This window comes from Oryctolagus cuniculus, chromosome 3, assembly GCF_964237555.1.
Source record: "Oryctolagus cuniculus chromosome 3, mOryCun1.1, whole genome shotgun sequence".
Classification (NCBI taxonomy): Eukaryota; Metazoa; Chordata; class Mammalia; order Lagomorpha; family Leporidae; genus Oryctolagus; species Oryctolagus cuniculus.
Window position 1 is genome coordinate 183,225,309 of NC_091434.1, and position 21,043 is coordinate 183,246,351.

A 21,043-nucleotide genomic window follows, 5' to 3' on the forward strand; every position below is an offset into this window, starting at 1 on the left:
GTGAGGCAGAGAGAACTCCCATCTGCTGGCTCATTCCCCAAATGCCCACGGGAGCCAGGGTTGGGCCAGGCTGAAATTGGAAGTCAGGAACTCAGTCAGGGTCTCCCATGTGGGCTGCAGGGACCCAACTGCTTGAGCTGTCACGTACTGCTTTTCGTTTTGTTCGTTGGCAGCAAGCTGGAATCTCAAGTGAAGCCAGAACTTGAACTCAGGCACTCTCATATGGGATGTAGGTATTCCAGTCCCGAATCTTAACCATTACGCAAAATGCCTGTCCTGTAGCATGTTTAGCAGATTCTCTGTCTCCTACCCACCAGGTACTAGTAGTACCCTCCTCTCAAACATCAAAAGTCTCTGTGTACTTTCAAATGCTTTCTGGGAGCAAAATTGCCCCTGGTTGTAAACCACTGGATTACATCCCATATTGTAAATTTTGTTTTTCATGTTCCAGTTTTTTTTTTTTTTTTTTTTGATCTGTATTGTGGTTGACAGGTTGTACTAGGGGTAGGAAGTTGTTTTTACTTTTTCTGTAGGAGAAATAGTGTTATCTTTAACACTTTATAGGAATTTTTTATACTGCTGTCCATTTTATAAGATTTAGTTGAAGTGAAATCATATAATCCATACAATACTTAACTCAGTATATGTGAGTCATAGTGTGTTACAGGAAGACAGACATGCAAGAGAAGAGCACCACTATCAGATGCTGGGGGGTGGAATGCCCACTGTTCAGCATGTTTTAAACTCAGATGACCCTAAGAGAGAGTGCCTGTGTAAATAGTAAATATGAAATAATAAATTTCCAGATGATTACATTACTAAATATGTAGCTTGCTTATGCCCCCAATAAAGGGTCTCCTATGTACCCACCAGTGTATCTAAATACCTATTTTGTAGACTGTGTTTGGCCATTGCATTGTAACCTACCATTCAGTTTGTGTGATTAATTTACCTCTGCCTGAGATCAGTTTGTCAGATGAACTGATCTTCATTTGAAAAAACATTTGCTTGACTAATATGTCCTTTTAATGTCATATTGGAGTATTACCTGACATTTTGCCTAGAAGTCATCTTGTATTGGAGCATTATTTGACAAGTCTGCTTAGAAGCCATCTGACTGTTCAGGGACTTTGACTTACTATTTGGTGTTGGTTAGGACCCAGGACCTGTAACACTAGATGTTTTCTTGGAAAAATAAGAAATTGCAGTTGATTTTTGATCAGTAAAGCTGCAGTTAAAAACACATTTGCTGTCAGTTAGGTGTGGGTCACATTGGAAGAAAGGTCTTGTGGCAGGTATTTAGCCGCGAGGTTGAGATGCCTGCATCCCATATGGATTCCCAGCTCGAGCTCCTGACTCCAGCTTCCTGCTGATGCACACTCCGGGAGTCAGCAGTGATGGCTCAGTAATTCAGTTCCCAGTTTCTGGCTTCAGCTCAGTTCAGGCTGTTACAGGCATTTGGGGACCAAACAGGTGGATGGGATCTCTCTCTCTCTTGAGATGTGTGTGTGTGCGCTTCTGTTTTTTCTGTCTCAGTGCCTCTCAAATGAATTAGTTTTAAAAAATAAACATGAAGATCTTTGATGCAAAGATTTGAGAATGAATGTTCATTTTACAATTTTTATTTTTTAAAAATATTTTATTTATTTATTTGAGAGAGTTATAGACAATGAGAGGTAGAGACAGAAAGAAAGGTCTTCCATCCGCTGGTTCACTCCCCAAATGGCTGCAATGGCAAGGACTTGGGCCATCTTCCACTGCTTTCCCAGGCCATAGCAGAGAGCTGGATGGGAAGAGGAGTAGTCGGCACTAGACCGGCGTTCATATGGGATGCTGGCACCGCAGGCAGAGGATTAACCTACCACGCCACAGCACCAGCCTCCTCATTTTACAGTTGTAATTGGAAAGGTTTAAGCTGTAGGTTTATCATTGCTTATGATTCCCTGATTTAATGGATCTCCTCAGTGAACCCAACCACAGACATAATTACACTGACTAAAGGGGGGGGGCGTAGTTGCTGCTGCTGCTTCATTTTTTGGTTAGTTTGAGAGTTAGAGAGAGACAGATCGCATGCCTGTTTCTGGCTCATTCCCCAAATGCCCACAGTGGCCAGGGCTAGATTGAGGCCGAAGCTGGAAGTTGGGAACTCAATCCAAGTCTTCTGTGTAGGTGGACGTTCCCCAGCTGCCTGAGTAATCACCTGCTGTTTCCCAGAACACACATAGTCAGCAAGAAGCTCGAATTTGGAGTGAATCGGGGACTTGAACCCAGGCACCCCAACGTGGTATGTAGGTGCCTTAACCAGTATCTTAACTGCTAGGCCCAGTGCTCACACCTAAAGGGACTTCTTTCACACCCACGTCATTGTTGGGATTGTGACGATTTACTTTTGGAGTTGGTATTATAGTTCCTGTCAGAGGCTGCTGGCTGCTTACCTGGTTATCTAAACTTAGAGCTGAATTATTACACAAAAGGTTTATAGACTTCCTCTTTTTGGAATTATCATTTACTCTCAATGACTTAGTTCCCTCTTGGTTACCTTCCAGGCTTGTTATAAGAGTATTAAATCTATCAGCAGTAGTTCTGATGCTCATTGATTCTTCCTATAATTGTAGCATACTTTCAGTGGGATTCCCTGCCTGTAGAACCTCACTGCCATGTTGGGTAACCTGTGTCTCATTGCTAGAGTAAATATCCTAAAACATACTGTCTAATCAGTTCAAAAGCCACTTACAACAATAAAAACTACGTTAAAAATTATATATGCTGGGCTAAGATGTCTCTGCAGTCAGAGGTGTTCATTACATAAATGATTAAAAATCTGTATACATATGTATACACACATTCTATATTGTGATGTGTACCAAAAGGAAAAATATGGGGTACTATGAAAATTTAATAAGGTTATAATATAGTTTAGAAGGAAAGAACCCTGTAAGGAAGTGATATTAAACTACCTGGGAGTCAGCGCTGTGGCGCTGAAGTTCCGGCATCCCATATGGGCACCAGTTCAAGACCCAGCTTCCGATCCAGCTCTGCTATGGCCTGGGAAAGCAGTAGAAGATGGCCCAAGTGCTTGGGCCCCTGCACCCACGTGGGAGACCTGGAAAAAGCTCCTGGCTTCAGATTGGTGCAGCTCTGGCCGTAGTGGACAGTTGGGGAGTGAACCAGCGGATGGAAGACCTCTCTCTCTCTTTTTCTGCCTCTCTTCTCTCTGTGTAACTCTGACTTTCAAATAAATAAATCTAATAAATAAATAAACAGACAAACCGCTTGAAGACCCTGTGCTTAATCTGGAAAAGTGCAGGGCAAAGAGTGTTCCAGGAAGAAGTAGTAACATGTGTGAATTTGTGGTTGAGCTTGTTGAATAAGGGATGGAGAGAATAGTTCTTGATGAGTCAGGTAGGCAGTGGCAAGATCTTTGGATATAGTGTCCTGTACTCTGAAGTTTAGGGTTTATTCTGATTGATTAAGGAGCCATTAAATGGTTTAAGTAAGAAGACAGATGTGGTCAGATAACATGTTTTAGAGATTTCACTGACTGGAGAATGGATAAGAGAGAAGTGGGAGTAGGGTAAAAAACATGGAGAAGCTGGTTAGGATTCCTTTGTAAGTTCAAAGAGAAAGGATAATAATTCAGACAAGAATAATGATGGTAAACAAGGTAATACCTGGAGGAATTGATTATTTCATAAAAATCCCATATGAAAACCTTATGAAGTATAAGCAGAAAAGACTTGAAATAAACATATCTGAGCCCATCTAATAAATTAATGATGGTATAAGGAATTGAAACAAGGGGTGTTCATCATTTGGTTCTGGTGTCCTAATACCACTATTGATTGTTTACTGGAATACTCTTAACCCTACATGCACGTAACAAAAACTACCCGTCCTTTAAAATGTAGGTCAAATATGAATAGAGGCTTCCAAATTTGCCTCCAGGTAGGTAATGCCCATATCCCTTTTTTAAATTTTTTTTTGTTTTTTTGACAGGCAGAGGTAGACAGTGAGAGAGAGACAGACAGAAAGGTCTTCCTTTCTCCGTTGGTTCACCCCCTAAGTGGCCGCTACGGCCAGCGCACTGCACCAATCCAAAGCCAGGAGACAGGAGCTTCCTCCTGGTCTCCCATGGGGTGCAGGGCCCAAGCACTTGGGCCATCCTCCACTGCTGTCCTGGGCCAGAGCAGAGAGCTGGCCTGGAAGAGGAGCAACCGGGACAGAACCGGCGCCCCAACCGGGACTAGAACCTGAGGTGCCAGTGCCACAGGCGGAGGATTAGCCTAGTGAGCCGAGGCCACGGCCCATATATCCCTTTTAAACCACAGTAGTTTACATTACTATTGTGTTAATTCAGCAGATACTTAGGTAATTAACCCTGCCAGGAACCATATTTAGACATAATGGACAGATTATGTATAAAAATAGACAGTCATTATAGTCATGGAACTGTATAGTCTAGGGGTAAAAAAGTCCTTGAAAAGTGGAGTGACAGAGGAGAGAGATCTTGCATCTGCTGGTTCACTCCCCAGATGGCCATGCTAAGCTCCATCCATCTCTCACACATGGGTGTCAAGGGCTCAGATATTTGGACATTGTTCTGCCTAGGGTTCTCAGGCACATCAGCAGGAAGGGAGCCGAATAGGAAGTGAAGCTGCTGAATTTGAACTTGCACTCCCGTGTGAGATGCCAATCTTTGAAGTGGTAGCTTAACTCCTTCCCCATAACTATTAATTTTGGTAAGTGATATGAACTAGTTAGGGTACTTACAGGTTTCTGAGACCATTAATTGAATCCTTGGGGTCAAAATTATTTCCGGAATCGTACTAAAATATTATTTACCCACTCTCATTCTCTCTTCAGTGTACAATGATAAAGTGTGTGACATTGTAACAGGCTGAATATATGAGAATCTAGTTGTACTGTCAAGGTAGACATTAAAAATTCCAAAATAAGTAAATTGCCCATTTTCCCTTCTCTTTTTTTTTGGAAAATGTAGTTATTTTTTCATAAAAAAGATTACCTTTGTTAGTGGGTTTGTCATTTTAAAATAAATTCTAAAAGTTTGTGGTTGTAATTTCTAGTATGTTAAATATTGATAGCTATAAGCTGTATAAATGAAAAGGTGTTTCTAGTCTTCACTACTTTTATTGAAGAGTGTAAATGGATCCTGAAACCAAAAAAGTTGGAGAACCTCTGTAGCTGAGATCTGATTTGAGTTGGCCACTGCTGGGGAAGGGGTCAGAGATGGTTTATGTCTCCTTTGAACTCTTGCATACTTGTGAAAAGTAGGAGTGTGGTTATCTCCATGTCTCCAAAGCCCATGCTTCTTTGTATGGAATTAGTGTGTTGCTTGAAACAGATTTTGTTTTCAAGGTCTGCTGTAGATGGTTATTCCTTCCTGGATTTGTGGTTTGTGTGAAGCCTTTATTGAAAATATCATGTTATTTCTGATTACTCAGGAAATAGATTTGAATTCAGATCTCTCTTGGTATGAATTTGGGCAAATTACTTAGCATTGCTAAACCTTAACATCATCTTATTGTGTTGTAATGAATTAAAAAAAGGAGCTAATGTGTATAACAGGATTTGTTTGTGCCTTACACAGTGGCACTTAACAAAATGGTAATTGTTTTCATTTTATAAACACAGCACATACTACTGGGCTTAGTTCTAGTTAATAGTATGGGAAGTTTGTGGATAACTCAGTATATAATACTAACACCATTTGAGTACAGGTAACAGTTTGTCAGGGAGAAAATCCAAAGTAATCAATAATGAAACAAAATATGGGCTTAGGGTAATTTAACCCATTGTGTCCTGTAGTGCTATGTATAGGACACCTATAAAAGCTTAAAATTGAGCAATAAATATACCACTTAATATAACTTTGAAATAAATCTTATGTTGTTGAAATAGTCGCAGAATTGAATACTTGGGAATTAATGGATCGAATATCTCCATTACCTAAGATATGATTTAAGGATAGAGACAGAATTTATGTGTCTGATGCTACAGCAGTGCTTTACATTAACAGTATTTGAACAGCACATTTTAGATTTATTTATTATTTACATTTGAAAGAGAAACAGAGATCTCCCATCTGCTTGTTTACTGCCCTAAATTCCCACAATAGCCTGGCCTGGATCAGGCCAAAGGCAAGGAGCCGGCGCTCAGTCTGGGTCTCTTGTGTGAGTAACAAGGACCCAAGCACTTGCGCCATCACCTGCTGCCTTCCAGGGTGTGCCTTAGCAGGAAGCTTGAACCAGAAGCCACACTAGAGTTTGAATCCAGGCACTGCCAGTATGGGGTATAGGCATCCCAATCAGTGTTTAAACCACTACACCAACTTTGCCCCCAAACCAATGTTTACAGAGATACTGTTATCACTCCTTAACCTCAGGGAATATATTTCAAGCCCCCAGTGGATGGTGGTTTTAAACAGTTCATTTTTATGTGCTTTTTAAAAAATATTTATTTATTTGAAAGGCAGAGTTAAGGAGAGGGGAGAGACAGAGAGATCTTCCATCCTCTGATTCATTCAGATCACTTCCCAAATGGCTGCAGCGGCCCAGGCTGGGCCAGGCTGAAGCTAGGAGCCAGGAGCTCTCCCCAGTTCCCCCATGGGGGTAGGGTAGCAGGGGTCCAAGCACTTGGACCATCCTCTGCTGCTTTCCCAGGCCATTAGCAGGGAACTGGATTGGAAGTGGAGCAGCTGGGACTAGAAACTGTACGCATATGAGATTCCAGCTCTGCAGGCAACGGCTTAACCTGCTGCACCAGACCACCAGCCCTATTATGTGGGGTTTTTTTTTTTTTGAAGATTTATTTATTTATTTATTTATTTGAAAGAGTTAGAGAGAGAAACAGAGAGAGAGTTCTTCCATCCATCCGCTGGTTCACTCCTCAAATGGCTGCAGTGGCTGGAGCTGGACTTATCCAAATCCAGGAGCCAGGAGATTCTTTCAGGTCTCCCACTTGTGTGCAGGGGCCCAAGGATTTGGGCCATCTTCTTCTGCTTTCCCAGGCTATAGCAGAGAGCTGAATGGGAAGTGGAGCAGCCAGCTCTCGAACTGATGTCCATAGGGGATGCCGGCGCTTCAGGAGGTGGCTTTCCCCATCCCCCACCCCCCGCTCTGCCACAGCACTGACCCCCTATTACGTATATTTTTTAAAATCAGAGGCCTGCACTGTGGCACAGTGGGTTAACACCCTGACTGAAGCCCCAGCATCCCATATGGGTGCCGGTTCGAGACCCAGCTGTTCCACTTCTGATCTAGCTCTCTGCTGTGGCCTGAGATAGCAGTAGAAGATGGCCCAAGTCCTTAGGCCCCTGCACCTGTGTGGGAGACCTGGAAGAAGCTCCTGGCTCCTGGCTTTGGATCGGCCCAGCTCCGGCCGTTGCAGCCAGTTGGGGAGTGAGCCAACGGATGGAAGACCTCTCTCTATCTCTCCTTTCTCTTAGTAACTCTGACTTTCAGATAAACACATAAATTTTTAAAAAATCAAAAAAATAAAATGAGTGCAACTCCTCTATATGATAGCACTATCTATAATATAAATTCCTTGTCAATTCATTTAAATTAAAAAAGTTAGACATCTAATGACTACCAAATTGGACAGCACAGCTCTAGAATTTGGGAATCCTTATACTTTTTGGTATAAAAAATTTTTCTGTTTCCTATTTTCTACTTCTTTATGCCTTGTTTATCTGCTCTTTGGATTGCATGTCTTTCATGCTGTTCATTTTTCTTAGATGTCTAGAGATTAGTGAAGGTTAAAAAACTATCAATATTGGAAGCCAGAGTGAGCTTCCTGGACACTTACATGAATAAAATTTTTCTAGAGAAAGTAGATATTGAATATAGAAACTGAATTATTTATTAAATGAATTTCTGATAATCTTTGTTTTAAGGAATATGGGTACCTCTTCTAGAAGTGTGTATGAGTGTGGCTTATGTCCCTGGTTGTAGCCAGAAATTCCTATTAGTAATTCTCTATGTGGCTGTAGTGTCCAGATGGAAATTCCCAAGGTTGATTATAATTTCCCCCACTGTAGACCAGGTAAAAATATTAGGAACAAAAACTGAGGAATTCTTAAAATTGTAATTTATCTCTTATCCAAATTTGCTTTAAGTCTTACTCTCAAAAAATAAGAAAGAAAAGGACAATGGTTTTGATTTATAAAGTTTCTTGTGAGGAAAGGGAAACAGAAAAACAAAGTTCAAAGCAAACTGAACAGGATCTCACTGGGAGTGATTGCTTTGTTAGGTTTACAATGAAGCATAGAAATGCCCTCCCCTGTTTTTGGCTTTAACTGTGTTCAGGAAGGCAAAACTTCAGAGCAGACTGGTTGAGGTAAGATGAAGCCTTTTCTCATTACCTGGTATCATCAGAGGGATGATCTCACTAGAGACTTAGAAGAAGCCTTTGAGGACTTCTGGTGCTCATATTATTTGGAACTTGAGAACTGTGTGGTGTTTTGCAGATTACTTTAGTTATGAGAAGGTAAGAACTATTATGAATAGTCTAATATTAATAAGTTCGGAATTGCTTTGGCATATCATTTTGAAATAGAGCTTTTAATATTTTTGAAATCTTTCAACTTTTACATTTATTAGATAAAGATATTATCTAAATAAGCATGTACATTCTGAAAAGAATTTTTTTTAATCAAAGAGAGTAATTTCAAAAGTTTACTATAGGAACCGGTGCTGTAGCATACTGAGTAAAGCTGCTGCCTGCAGTGCCAGCATCCATATGGGTGCCGATTCGAGTCCCGGCTGCTCTGCTTCCAATCCAGCTCTCTGCTACAGCCTGGGATAGCAGTAGAAGATGGCCCAAGTCCTTGGACCCCTGCACCTACAGTGGGAGACCTAGAAGAAGCTCCTGGCTTCTGGCTTTGGATCGGCACAGCTCTGGCCATTGCAGCCATCTCGGGAGTGAACCAGCAGATGGAAAACCTCTCTCTCTCTCTCTGCCTCTACCTCACTGTAACTCTGCTATTCAAATAAATAAATAAATCCTAAAAAAAAAAAAAAAGCCTTCTATAAATGGAATAAGAACTTCAGCAGGGGCCAGCGTTGTGGTGTAGTGGGTAAAGCAGCTACATATAGTCCCCGCATCCCATGTGGGTACCAGTTCAAGTCCCAACTGTTCCATTTCCTATCCAGCTCTCCACCAGGGCCTGGGAAAGCAGTAGAAGATGGCCCAAGTCCTTGGGCCCCTGCATTGGCGTGGGAGACCCAGAAGAAGCTCCTAGTTCCTCTCTTCGGATCAACGCATTTGTTTCTGTTGCAGCCATCTGAGGAGTGAACCAGCAGATGGAAGATCTTTCTCTGCCTCTGCCTCTCTGTAACTCTGCTTTTCTAATTAATAAATACATCTTTAAAAACAAAAAGAACTTCAACAGATGTCAGAATAGTTGAAGTTCTCCGTCCCTATCAAAACTTTGTTTTGGGGCAGATTTCTAATCCCCGTTAAGGAATGTTACCCAGCTGTTCTGCTCCTGCTTCCTCTTATGGTAAGAAAATGCCTTTGATTATCTCCTTTTCATCTCTATGCAGATATTCACAGTGACCGCCCACGCTCATATGTTTAAGATTTACGTACAGTGATGATTACTCTTTCTTTTTGCCTTTTTTTGTTTATTATTTATTTGAAAGGCAGTTACAGAGAGGCTCTGGGGCGGCAGGGGGAGGGTGGTGGAGGTGGGATCCTCTATCCGCTGGTTCACTCCCCAATTGACCACAATAGCTGGAGCTCCCGCTGATCTGAAAAGTGAGAGAGAGAGAGAGGTCTTCCATCTGCTCGTTCAGTCCCCAAAATGGCTGCAACAGCTGGAGCTAGGCTGATCCGAAGCTCAGAGCTTCTTCTGGGTCTCCCACATGGTTGCAGGAGCCAAAGCACTTGGACCATCTTCCACTGCTTTCCCAGGCCATAGCAGGGAGCTGGATTAGAAGAGAAGCAGCTGGGACATGAACTGGTGCCCATATGGGATGCCAGCCCACAGAAGATATTTTTAAATGGTAATTAATCTCAATATATGAAATACCAAGGGTGCACATAACTTAATTGAATGACAACAGCATGAATATCCTTCATCAAGTTTTATGTACAGTGACAACTATATCATGCCTGCTGTCTGGACAACAGCAGTTTTAAATTTTATCTATTTATTTGAGAAGATAGAGTTACAGGCAGAGGGAGAGATAGAGATCTTCTGTCTGATGATTCACTCCCCAAATGGCCGCAACAGAGCTGGGCCAAGCCGAAGCCAGTAGCTTCTTCCACATCTCCTACGCAGGTGCAAGGGCCCAACCACTTAGGCCATCTTCCATAGTTTTCCGAGGCCATATCAGAGAGTTGGATCAGAAGAGATGCAGACAGGACATGAACCAGACCCCATGTGCCATGCTGGCACTACAGGCACATCACATTAGCCCACTGCACTCTAGCACTGGCCCCAACAACAGTTACAATGTCACAAATTGTTGGATGGATTTTGAATTCAAATATGTTATGTTAAAATGTGGTGATGTTGTTGGGATCTGACTTGGAAAATGAGAGGAAAAAAAAACATTTTTGTCAAGTTCCAAATTTAAATTTCTAACAAGGTCTGTTAATCCCAGATTTGTATATTCAGCTCCCATTTTATGTCTCCACTCTGATTGTTTAATTGGCTCCTTGGGATGCTGAAAATAAAATTCCTTATTTTGTACTCTATGCTCCCACACCCAACCTCAGTTTTGTGTCTCCTTTTTTTTTTTTCTTTTTTTTTTTCTTTCAATTTTTGGCTCCTGTTTCCTTTGATTTACTCAAGTCAAAAACTACAAAGTCAAGGCTAACTCCCTTCTTTCATGAGCCATAGCCAATTCATCAGTAAATACTGTTGACTCCACCTTTATAATATATCCAGTATATGACACCTCTTACCACCTCTGCCATGTCAGTTTGGTAAAGGCACCATCTTTCACAGGGCAGTCATATCCCATCTGTCTTCTTGGCCTCTATCCTTGGCTTTCGTGGAGTCTATCTCAATATAGTAGTCAAAGTAATAATTTAATAAACACAAGTGGTCATATTATTTTCTCAAGTAGCTTCATTGAGATGTCATCACACACCTTACAAATCACCCATTTAAGGTTTATGATTTGATAGACGCAAAAATCCTCAATAAAATTCTCGCCAATAGAATACAGCAACACATCAGAAAAATCATCCCCCGAGACCAAGTGGGATTTATCCCTGGTGTGCAGGGATGGTTCAGTGTTCACAAATCAATCAATGTGATACACCACATTAACAACTGCAGAAGAAAAACCATATGATTATCTCAATAGATGCAGAGAAAGCATTCGATAAAATTCAACACTGTTTCATGATGAAAACTCTAAGCAAATTGGGTAGAGAAGGAACATTCCTCAATATAATCCAAGCAATTTATGAAAAACCCACGGCCAGCATCCTATCGAATGGGGAAAAGTTGGAAGCATTTCCACTGAGATCTGGTACCAGACAGGGATGGCCACTCTCACCACTGCTATTCAACATAGTTCTGGAAGTTTTAGCCAGAGCCATCAGGCAAGAAAAAGAAATTAAAGGGATACAAATTGGGAAGGAAGAACTCAAACTATCCCTCTTTGCAGACGATATGATTCTTTATTTAGGGGATCCAAAGAACTCTACTAAGAGACTATTGGAACTCATAGAAGAGTTTGGCAAAGTAGCAGGATATAAAATCAATGCACAAAAATCAACAGCCTTTGTATACACAGGCAATGCCATGGCTGAGAAAGAACTTTAAGATCAATCCCATTCACAATAGCTACAAAAACAATCAAATACCTTGGAATAAACTTAACCAAGGACGTTAAAGATCTCTACGTTGAGAATTACAAAATCTTTAAGAAAGAAATAGAAGAGGATACCAAAAAATGGAAAAATCTTCCATGCTCATGGATTGGAAGAATCAATATCATCAAAATGTCCATTCTCCCAAAAGCAATTTATAGATTCAATGAGATACCAATCAAAATAGCAAAGATATTCTTCTCAGATCTGGAAAAAATGATGCTGAAATTCATATGGAGACACAAGAGACCTCGAATAGCTAAAGCAATCTTGTACAACAAAAACAAAGCCGGAGGCATCACAATACCAGATTTCAGGACATACTACAGGGCAGTTGTAATCAAAACAGCATGGTACTGGTACAGAAACAGATGGATAGACCAATGGAACAGAATAGAAACACCAGAAATCAACCCAAACATCTATAGCCAACTTATATTTGATCAAGGATCTAAAACCAATTCCTGGAGCAAGGACAGTCTATTCAATAAATGGTGCTGGGAAAACTGGATTTCCACATGCAGAAGCATGAAGCAATTGGTAGGGAGCTGGATCAAAAGTAGAGCAACCAGGACTTGAACCTGTGCCCATATGGGATGCTGAGATCGCAGGCAGCAGTCTAACCCACTATACCATGACACCAACCCCCAGAATACTTTTCTTGCCCTAAAGAGTAATTCTGCATCTGTTATGTGTCATTCCCCCAATTCCTTTATTCCTTCCATCCTAAGGCAACCACTAATCTAATTTCTGTCTCTACAGATTTCCTTCTTTTGAACACTTCATGTAAACAAAACTTTATTATATGTGGTCCTTTGTGTCTGGCTTCTTTAATTTAGTGTATAGTGTTTTCAAGGTTTATTCATGTTGTTGTATGTATTAGTATTTTTTTTTTATTGGCGAGTAAAATTTCATTGAATGAATATGCCACATTTTATTTGTTCATCAGCTGGTGAACATTTGGGTTGTTTTTACCTTTTAGAAGTTAAGGAATAAAGCTGTTTATGAATAAATTTTTGTGTGTTTTTGTTCCTTTGACAATGTATTAATTTTTCCTTGTGTAAAACAAACCACCCCAAGCATAGTGCTTTAATGTAACTGCTAATAAAGTCAAGTTGTTCTGGACTGTCCTATCTTGGCTGAACTCATCTATGTTTCTGTGACCATTGGTTTTTTTTCTAGGTGGCGTGCTGTTCTAGGATGGCCTTGAGTGATATATTGTAATTCTGGTAGGCTAATCCAGGCATGTTCTCATAACAAGGGAAAGGCAAAAGAGCAAGCAAGCTCAGTTGAACAAGAGGACAAGAAGTGTATGTATTTTAGGCTTCTAATTGGGTCATGTTTGGTAATGTCAGATCCCGAGATATCACAAAAGCAAGTCCCTCACAGCAATCAGGGATCTGAGTGGAAACAAATCTGTCCACAAAGAAGCCATTAATTGGCATAATTAATACAGCAAAGAGAATTGATTACTTGAAAACAGTGCAACTGATAAAGGATTAATAACCATAATATATAAAGAGATCAAGAAACTCTACAACAACAAAATAAACAACCCAGTTAAGAAAATGGGCAAAGGATATAGACATTTCCTAATATTTATTTCTTGACACATTTTGCTGCCCCCCCTCCCCTTTTAAGACAGCTTTTATTGGGCCGGCGCCGTGGCTCACTAGGCTCACTAGGCTAATCCTCCACCTTGCAGCGCTGGCACACCGGGTTCTAGTCCTGGTCAGGGCGTTGGATTTTTGTCCTGGTTGCCCCTCTTCCAGACCAGCTCTCTGCTGTAGCCAGGGAGTGCAGTGGAGGATGGCCCAAGTACTTGGGCTCTGACCCCCATGGGAGACCAGGATAAGTACCTGGCTCCTGCCATAGGATCAGCGTGGTGTGCCGGCCGCGGTGGCCATTGGAGCGCGAACCAACGGTAAAAGGAAGACCTTTCTCTCTGTCTGTCTCTCACTGTCCACTTTGCCTGTCAAAAAAAAAAAAAAAAGAAAAAAAAGAAAGCTTTTATTTAGTAAATATAGATTCCATAGGTACAGCTTTTGGAATATAGCAGTTCCCCACCACCACCACCTACCCACCCACCACAACTCCCATCCTATCTCCTACTCCCTCTCCCATCCCATTCTTCATTAAGATTCATTTTTAATTATCTTTATATACAGAAGACCAACTCTATACTAAGTAAAGATTACAACAGTTTGCACCCACACAGGCACAGAAAGTACTGTTTGAAGATAGGTTTTACCATTAATTCTCATAGTACAACTTATTAAGGACAGAGCTCCTACATGGGGAACAAGTGCACAGTGACTCCTGTTGTTGATTTAACAGTTGACACTCTTATTTATGACGTCAGTGATCACTCAAGGATCTTGTCATGAGCTGCCAAGGCTATGGAAGCCTTCTAAATCCACAAACTTTGTCATTATTTAGACAAGGCCATTATCAAAATGGAAGTTCTCTCCTCCCTCTAGAGAAAGGTACCTCCTTTGATGGTCCCTTCTTTCCACTGGGATCTCACAGGGATCTTTCATGTAGGCCATTTGTTTGCCACAGTGTCTTGGCTTTCCATGTTTAATTGCTCTCATGGGCTTCTCAGCCAGATCCCAATGCCTTGAGGGCTGATTCTGAGGCCAGAGTGCCATTTAGGGCATTTGTCATTCTATGAATCTGCTGTGTGGCCTGCTTTCCATGTTGGATCAATCTCTCCATTTTAATTCTCTTTTCTGTTATTAGCAGACACTTGGTCTTATTTATGTGATCCCTATGACGCTTATTCTTATCTTTATGATCAGTTATGCAGTCAGAATCTGGACTTCAGACCTTTTTACAGGGGTAAGGGGAGCCAGTGGCTGTGGTTTTCTGTGTCACCGCTTCCCTGTAATTCTTCCTATAGCTGTTTGCATTTTCTATTTTAAGATGGGCATCTTCTGAGACTTCTAAAAAACCCCTGATCTTTTTTGGAGGAAGGACTTTTGCCAATTGTGAAGTAGCTAATAATGCTGCCTGATTTTGATGACAGCGGTCTGATAAAGAGATCAAGTTGTATAGGAAATCTTTTAGTAGCTTGAAGTTTCTGATTTTAAATTTTTATTTCAATCGTAGGATTTTTCTAACAGATTTTCCACTTTTTCCAAGAAGGCCTTTTAAGGCCAAAATTATATACTTACTGTTAGCTGTATAACATCTTATTCTATTTTTTAGTATATCTCTATTTTATAAGAATCATCAAAGTTCTTTCTCTAACTTTTCTGGGTAATCTGAAAGAATTTTCTCTCCTAGATTCATCTTTCCTAGTTCCAACCAGAGTCACTTTGAATTTTCTCATTCTTTTGCCATAAAATTATTCCTCTTTGGGGAGATAACAAGCCTGACTTACAGAAACTTTTTTGCCTGGCCCCACCCTACCAACCTAGTAATTTTCTGCTCCCCATCAAAAAAATTTCATTCTAATCAGTTCTGTCTCATCATTTCCCTATGTTCAGTCCTCTTCTTTAGTAACTTTTCCCCCTTTCTCTTTATTATTACTTGAGGGGTCTTGTTCTTAGATCAGAGATGTGGGGATAATAAAAAGATGAATAAGGCATGTTTCTGAGCTCAAAGTAGTTAATAGATATGGAAAAATATAATCAACTTTAAGATACCAAGTTAAGAGATAAAGTAGTTTTGCCTGGGTAATCAGTGAACTCATTATGCAAGAGGGATTTCTGAGCATTCTTGGAAAAAATGGGATTAAAAGATAAAAATATAATAATTATTTTTCAACATAAGCTCCATCAACAGTAAGAAGTAAGGTTAAACAAGTAGCAGAGGTCCATACCTCTATAATACCTCATAGACTGTTGCAAGCACCTTGATTTTTACTAGGGTAACCATTTGAGAATTTTGAGCAAAAGAATTTCTTGTGGTCTGCAGTTAATAGTTTTAAAATGTTAGCTATTTTGCCATTCTGGGCATGAAGCAGGAGAGATCACTTTGAGACTATTGGAATAAATTAAGAAATAATGGTGGCTTACATCAGAGTGATAATGGTAGAGGAGAATATATCTGCACGTAATTTTTCTTTAATATTTATTTATTTATTTATTTGAAAGGCAGAGAGTTACAGAGAAGCAGAGGCAAAGAGAGAGAGAACGGTCTTCCATCCGCTGGTTCACTTCCCAGATGGCTTTAACGGCCAGAGCTGTGCCAGTCAGGAGCCAGGAGCTTCTTCCAGGTCTCCCACGTCGGGTGCAGGGGTCCAAGCACTTGAGCCATCCTCTACTGCTTTTCCATGCCATTGCAGAGAGCTAGATGGGAAGTGGAGGGCGCTCATATGGGATGCCGGCACCACAGGTAGCAGCTTTACCCGCTACACCACAGCACTGGCCCCTGCATGTATTTTTATTTTCAGATGGATAAGGAAAAGGCAATTAAGGATGATACTAAGGTTTTTGATTTAGGCAACTCCAAGAATGGTATTGGACATTCTGAAATGAAAGACTGTAGAAAAATGGGAATCAGAAGTTAGAGTTTTAGAACACATCAAGTTTGAAATGCCTTTGAGTTACCCTGGTAGAAATATTCAGTAGGCAATAGGAAAAGGAGTCTGAAGTTGAGAAGAAAAGGTAGAGGTAGGTGTCCATTTGTTCGTACTGTACATGAAGATACGAGATTGCTTGAAACCACCCAAAGAGTGAGCATACCTAGGGAAAAGGCAACATCTAGTACCTTTTGGAGATATGAGAAATCAGCAACAGCATCCTAGAAGAAAATACTTGTATTTTAATATTTGACCAGAAAAAAGTAAAACCATCTTTTATTGCTTCTCAGACTTTAGTGTGCATTTGAATCATTTTGTTTTATGCTATTTGTCTTTTTGGGACTTTTTTTTTTTTTTTTTTTTTTTTTTTTTTTTTTTTTTTTTGACAGGCAGAGTGGACAGTGAGAAAGAGAGACAGAGAGAGAAAGGTCTTCCTTTAACCATTGGTTCACCCTCCAATGGCCGCTGTGGCCGGCGCACTGTGGCTGGCGCACCACACTGATCCAAAGCCAGGAGCCAGGTGCTTCTCCTGGTCTCCCATGCAGGTGCAGGGCCCAAACACTTGGGCCATCCTCCACTGCACTCCCAGGCCACAGCAGAGAGCTGGACTGGAAGAGGGGCAACCGGGACAGAATCCGGCTCCCCGACCGGGACTAGAACCCAGTGTGCCGGCGCTTCAGGCGGAGGATTAGCCTATTGAGCTGCGTGAATCATTTTGTTTTAAAGTCCAGTAAGTTGGAAATGGAGCACGAGATTCTGTAGCTCAAACTTCCCAGAGATGCTGATGCTGTTGGTCCTGGACCGCTCTTTGAGAAACTGGCAGAACAAGTGGTAAACTGTGACATCTGTAGAAGAGAAAGGATTAACATACAGAATAAAAGCATCTGTCAAGCAGTAAGAAAAAATAAACAGATCAGCAGCGTGAAAGGGTAAACAGCAGAAGCAATTTTCCAAAACTTCAAATGATCAATAAACATGAAGAATACTTAGCTTTCTAGGAAATGCAAATTAAAGCAACATAATCACCTTTTCTCCTTCAGAATAACAAGAGTTTAGAAGTACGATACTCGGCCAGCGCTGCGGCTCACTTGGCTAATCCTCTGCCTGCGGCGCCGGCACCGCGGATTCTGTCCCGGTTGGGGCTCCGGGTACTAGTCCCGGTTGCTCCTCTTCCAGTCCAGCTCTCTGCTGTGGCCTGGGAGTGCAGTGGAGGATGGCTTGGGCCCTGCACCCCATGGGAGACTAGGAGGAAGCACCTGGCTCCTGGCTTCGGATTGGCACAGCGTGCTGGCCGTAGCAGCCACTAGGGGGGTGAACCAACAGAAAAAGGGAAGACCTTTCTTTCTGTCTCTGTCTCTCTCACAAACTCTGCCTGTCAAAAAAAAAGTACGAAGTACGATACTCAGTGATGATGAGACTGGAAAAAAGGGATGACTCCTACCCTTTGATTAGGCATGAGTTGATACATTTCTTCTTTTGGAACACCATTTGTCATATTTATTAGATTTTTTAAAATATTTGTTTGCTTTATTTGAAAGGCAGAGTTAGAGAGGGAAAGAGAGAGATACTTTTCATCTGCTTGTTCACTCCCCAAATGCCTGCAACAGCCAGGGCCAGGAGCCCAGAAAGCAGTCCAGGTCTCCCACATGGGTGGTAGGGACCTGCATACTTGAGCAATCCCCTTCTGCCTCCCGTGTACACAATAACAGGAAATTAGAATCCGGGGCAGAGCCAGGACTCAAACTCAGGCATTCTGATGAGATGCAGGCTTTCCAAGCTTGTCCTTACCACTGTGCCAAATACCTGCCACCACAAGTTTATTTCATTGAGAAGGTCCTGCTCTTAAGTTTCCCCCTTTGCTCTCAGGAGATTTCCGTCTTCTTTCAACTGCTGTCTGTTTATTAGGATCTTTGGTGTTTATACATCTCAGAACAACATCTTTAGTAGTAGTTGATCTTTGCCTTTCTTTTGTAAAGTGGAAAATGATGATTTTTAAATGGGCAGGTAGGCACAGAGCCGATCAGTTAGGGAAAGTACAAATGGAGGCTGAGGATCTAGTAATCAATTCTCTTACAATTACTATGTCTACCTAACCTCTGGTTACACCAGAATTGGAGACCATTGACATTAGCAGCATCATGAAAGTATTATGAAATAAAGTGCTTAAGCTATTAAAAAGCAGTGGAAGATGGCCCAAGTGCACCCGCATGGGAGACCCAGAAGAAGCTCCTGGCTCCTGATTGGCCCAGCTCTGGCCATTGCAGCCATTTGGGGAGTAAACCAGGGGATAGAAGATCTTTCTCTCTGTCTCTGTCTCTCTCTCTGTAAATTCTCTCTCTAAAAATAAATAAAATCTTTAAAAAAAACCATATTCCTGAGGCATTGCTATTGATCAAGAAAAACAGGTTAAAATATTTTAAAATGGGATGCTGGCAAATCGGGCTCAGGATGTAGAGCCGGCAGTTCCTGATGGCGTGTCTGACGCTGAGTTGGGTGGGGTAGAGAGTAAGGGGCGGTAGTCGGGGGTGGTGGGAGAAGGAGGAGGCAGCGAATCACTAATTGGCACCCAAGCAGTACCCAAAGCCTAAATTCCAGGAGGTGGTTGGAATAAAAATTGGGATGAATGGGTTCCAGAGAGCAGAGTACTCAAACCTGTGGGCACCACTCTGCAGAAACAGCGAGAACTTCAGAAGGCCCACCAGGAGCAGTATGCAGAGGGGAAGATGAGAGGGGCTGCTCCAGGAGGGAAGACTTCTGGTCTGCCACAGAAAAATGTGGACGTGAGAACAGAAAACACCTGGAAATGGAGATGGCGGCAGTGCCAGCGAGACGCCTCAGCCTCCTCGGTAGAAAAGGGCCCGTGGAGATCCTACTGTGAAAATGAAGGAACATTCATGAACAGAGGGGAAGTTAAAGCTTCCTGCAGAGCTCCAACCATGGCTTGTTGAGGATTGGGACTTAAGTACAAGACAAAACAGCAGTTTTATCTTCCTGGGAAGAAGAATGTGCATCCAATCTGGAGGATTATGCAAATTATAAGATGATAAGGAATACGCTGTTAATGAAGTTGTGGCAGGGATAAAAGAATACTCTAATGTAGTGCTGGGCACTCAGCTGCTCTATAAATTTGAGAGACCACAGTACGCTGAAATCCTCGCATATCATCCTGACCCAGGTGTATGGAGCGCCACATCTACTGTGATTATTTGTGCAAATTGGAGCGATGTTGGCCTATACACTTCTGGATGAGAAGAGCCTTGCTTTGTTACTGAATTATCTTCACGATTTCCTAAAGTACCTGGCAAAGAATTCTGCAACTTTGTGTAGCGCCAGTGATTACGAAGTGGCTCCCCCTGAGTACCACCGGAAAGCTGTGTGAGAGGCGGCACACTCACTCACTAATATTGGCATCTCTGTAAACACATTTTTGTTTTCAGTCCTTCTCTTGTACAAATGATGTACTTTTTGTCGCTCCCCTGCCTGCAAAGGAACGACGTTGCTCGCAGCTTATCGGTCTTCAGTAGACTTTATTTAAACAGGATAGAAAAAGAAACCCTTGAGCAAGGGGAGCTCTGAAAGAAAGGGGAAGCTCCCATTACTCTTTCATGTATGGCTTATATAGTATAACATTGCAGAAGCATGTAATGCAAGCTTAGTCCATGCTACAGTCCATGCGGCGGTGCTCCAGTCGGGTGCCTGATAACGCACAGTCCATGCACTCCTTGTCCAACCATAAAGGTGATCACGTGTCTTCATCCAATCAAGCTCCTGGTCACGTAGCAGGCGGCTCGGACGCCAGCAGAAAGCTTATCGTTGCTCCACCTGGTGTTTTCTTAACTCTTGGTCAGTGGGAAAAGAAGTATGGGAAGTCCCGAGGCCATAGTTGTAGACTCAACCCTGGGGTTATGGAAAGGTCCCGATATCACAGCTCAGCAGAAACCATAAACATCCACACAGCAGTAACTATTGCAAACGGTCAGCAACGCTAAGCCTTAGCATGTGGGCCCATGGCCGGCTCATGGGTCCCCACACTTTTAAGATGTTAGTGTAAAGCAGAATTGATGTTTGTTTTCTGTTTGATTTTGAACAGAGAAAATGAAAGGGGTTGCAGCTCCTTTTTTTCTTTTCTTACTTTTTCATTTCAAAGTTGCTAGCAGTGTATTCATTGATGGACAACAGAGGGACGTGCTGTAGAATTTCATTGCCTGGTCGACAAAGCTGCTTTGAATGCTGGTGGTTCTATGCCTTTGACACTATGCACTTTTATAATATGTGTTAATGCTATATGACAAGATGCCCTGATTCTTAGTGCCAAAGGTTCAATTCAGTGTGTATAACTGAACACACTCATCCACTTGTGCTCCTTTTTTTTTTTTTTTTTTTTTTTTTTTTTTAATGGTGCTTAAAGTAAAGAGCCCATCCTTGGCAAGTCATCCATGTGGTTCCTTAGGCATTTTATCTTTGCTCAAATTGTTGAAGAATGGTGGCTTGTTTCATGGTTTTTGTATTTGTGTCTAATGCACGTTTTAACACAATAGACGCAATGCATTGTGTATCTACAATTTTCTGGAAAAGTTGATCTTTTAGGAATTGTTTTTCAGATCTTCAATAAAGTTTTTCTTTAAATTTCACAAAAAATTTTTTAATGTTGTATTTGTATTA

The 21,043-nt window shown here is 41.6% G+C and overlaps 1 protein-coding gene and 1 pseudogene across 2 annotated transcripts in view; both read left to right on the forward strand.

Moving 5' to 3' along the window:
- BRAF (B-Raf proto-oncogene, serine/threonine kinase) overlaps positions 1–21,043 on the forward strand; it is a 212,184-nt gene that overhangs the window by 54,134 nt on the left and 137,007 nt on the right. The window lies entirely within an intron of this gene.
- Positions 13,173–21,019, forward strand: LOC100352215 (mortality factor 4-like protein 1 pseudogene; annotated as a pseudogene).